Source organism: Lampris incognitus, chromosome 20 (genome assembly GCF_029633865.1).
Source record: "Lampris incognitus isolate fLamInc1 chromosome 20, fLamInc1.hap2, whole genome shotgun sequence".
NCBI classification, from domain to species: Eukaryota; Metazoa; Chordata; class Actinopteri; order Lampriformes; family Lampridae; genus Lampris; species Lampris incognitus.
This window is the reverse complement of record NC_079230.1, coordinates 2,764,983-2,768,131: the sequence shown is the minus strand read 5'-3', so window position 1 is coordinate 2,768,131 and position 3,149 is coordinate 2,764,983.

Here is a 3,149-nt window from a genome sequence, read left to right as displayed (position 1 = left end):
CTTACTGAATTCAAGCTGTTTTTGGTTGATTTCTTTTGGGATAAATTGCATTGGATTCCCCAGGCTGTGCTTTTTCTCCCAAAGGTGGAAGGAGGACAAGGACTTATACATTTGGCCAGTAGAGGTGCTGCTTTCCGCCTTCATTTTATCCAGAGGCTGCTTTATGGCCCAAAAGACTTGGTGTGGAGTCCACTGGCACACAGTTATGCAGCAGTTTGGTGGTCTGGGACTGCATGACTAACTGTTCCTCGTGGACCTAAAGACTCTGAAGTTCCAGACCTTGCCACCTTTCTGTCGTGGAGTTTTCTCAGTGTGGAAAATGATGGTGATAGAGAGGAAAGTGCAAAGTGACTCCTTATAGACAGGTTTACGTGGCACTTCCGGTCAATTTCCGCATTCGGCCCACCCTATGCTTTTCTTTTCCGGTGTAACGAGTAGCTACCTAGTTACCACAGTTCAGGGAAGGGGTTTTCTTTGGTTGGCTTTTTGGCAATTAATGATGGGAACAAACAAAGATGTTTTTTCGGCGGTTTCTTCAAATTCGAAGCCTCCAACCACATCCATGATTCGAAATCTGCTGTTGGTTTTCTGTGGAAGGAAAACAGTGGAATGCAGGGACATTGCCGTTTTGTGACAGGTCGATGGGCAAACACATTCTCTCTCCAACCACTCATTCAGGCGTTTCCGTGTAGTAGTACAGCCACGCACCGCGCAATGTGTCCCTGGACCGTCTTTTGATTTCCTAATGTCCATGTTTAATGTTTAATGTTGTTGAGGATATCGCAGATCTAGGCTTGCATGTTTACATCCGCCTACGGATGTTTAGACCGGAAGAACAATGCACCCACCCCGGCGCCCTAGGTAAGGGCGGGACAACTGGTCTATACGGTGGTGCATGGAGGATGTTTGGACACCCCTGCTGGCAGGATCAGCAGTTACAGAAGTGTTCTGCAGAGCAGAAATTCTAACTCTTGGATCGGTAGTGAACACTGCTGGATCTGACTTGGACAATGCAGCTGCTCTACCAGCTGGTCTGGGAGTGTGATCTGTGAGGATCCTCAGCAAGCCGCTTGAACACTGGAAACGTTGTCTGACGGGACATGAAGCCCTCCTGTTGAATGAATACAGCAATGGTTTGATTGTGCCTCATAGGTGATCCTTTTCCTTGTTTAGGTATTCGTTCCAATTTAGATGACTGTTTGGGTGTTTTTGTTGTTTTTGTTAGATTAGAAAAGGAGTACCTTTCTAAATCTAGAAGAGGCAAAAGGTACAATAATATATGGAATGATGGTTAAGTGTCTGAACAAAGGTAAACTACACAATCGTGTTGACACACTTTGGGGGAGTTGATGTGATTTATTTATTTTTCCAACTTTGTAAATTGAATGGCTTTGTTGTCAGTTTGGATGCTGAGAAAGCCTTTGATCGTACCGAGTTGCCCTGTTTGTTTTCTGCACTTGACGTATTTGGTCTGGGGGAGGGGTTATCAGCTGGGTGAAGTTTATGTGTAATAACTCGTAACTGCTGTACTAACAAATGGCAAAAAGTCCTCATACTTCCGCCTGGGTCGAGGATCAAGACAGGGCTGCCCCAAGTCTCCTTTATTATTCGCATACTGCTATCGAACCTCTGGCGGAAGCTGTTAGATGCTCCTCCTCTATCTCAGGTGTTTCGGTTGGGAACAGGAACCATAAAATTTCATTGAATGTGGGCGATATCCTGCTATTTCTTACTAACCCAGATGTATCCATGCCTGCAGTCTTGAACCTGGTAAGTAATTTTAGCAAGTTTTCAGGCTTCAAAATTAATTTCACAAAGTCAGAGGCTCTCCCCCTGGGTAGTCTTAAAGATCTAACTCCTCCCTTATCCTGTCCATTTAAGTGGTCACCTAAGGACTTCACTTACTTGAGGATATACACTCACTGGCCACTTTATTAGGTACACCTTGCTAGTACCGGGTTGGACCCCCTTTTGCCTTCAGAACTGCCTTAATCCTTCGTGGCATAGATTCAACAAGGTACTGGAAACATTCCTCAGAGAGTTTGGTCCATATTGACATGATAGCATCACGCAGTTGCTGCAGATTTGTCGGCTGCACATCCATGATGCGAATCTCCCGGTCCACCACATCCCAAAGGTGCTCTATTGGATTGAGATCTGGTGACTGTGGAGGCCATTTGAGTACAGTGAACTCATTGTCATGTTCAAGAAACCAGTCTGAGATGATTCGAGCTTTATGACATGGCGCGTTATCCTGCTGGAAGTAGCCATCAGAAGATGGGAACACTGTGGTCATAAAGGGATGGACATGGTCAGCAACAATACTCAGGTAGGCTGTGGCGTTGACACGGTGCTCAATTGGTACTAAGGGACCCAAAGTGTGCCAAGAAAATATCCCCCACACCACTACACCACCACCACCACCAGCCTGAACCGTTGATACAAGGCAGGATGGATCCATGCTTTCATGTTGTTGACGCCAAATTCTGACCCTACCATCTGAATGTCGCAGCAGAAATCGAGACTCATCAGACCAGGCAACGTTTTTCCAATCTTCTATTGTCCAATGTTGGTGAGCCTGTGCGAATTGTAGCCTCAGTTTCCTGTTCTTAGCTGACAGGAGTGGCACCCGGTGTGGTCTTCTGCTGCTGTAGCCCATCTGCCTCAAGGTTCGATGTGTTGTGCGTTCAGAGATGCTCTTCTGCATACCTCGGTTGTAATGAGTGGTTATTTGAGTTACTGTTGCCTTTCTATCAGCTCGAACCAGTCTGGCCATTCCCCTCTGACCTCTGGCATCAACAAGGCATTTTCGCCCACAGAACTGCCGCTCACTGGATATTTTCTCTTTTTCGGACCATTCTCTGTAAACCCTAGAGATGGTTGTGCGTGAAAATCCCAGTAGATCAGCAGTTTCTGAAATACTCAGACCAGCCCGTCTGGCACCAACAACCATGCCACGTTCAAAGTCACTTAAATCACCTTTCTTCCCCATTCTGATGCTCGGTTTGAACTGCAGCAGATCGTCTTGACCATGTCTACATGCCTAAATGCATTGAGTTGCTGCCATGTGATTGGCTGATTAGAAATTTGCGTTAACGAGCAGTTGGACAGGTGTGCCTAATAAAGTGGCCGGTGAGTGTATATAACCC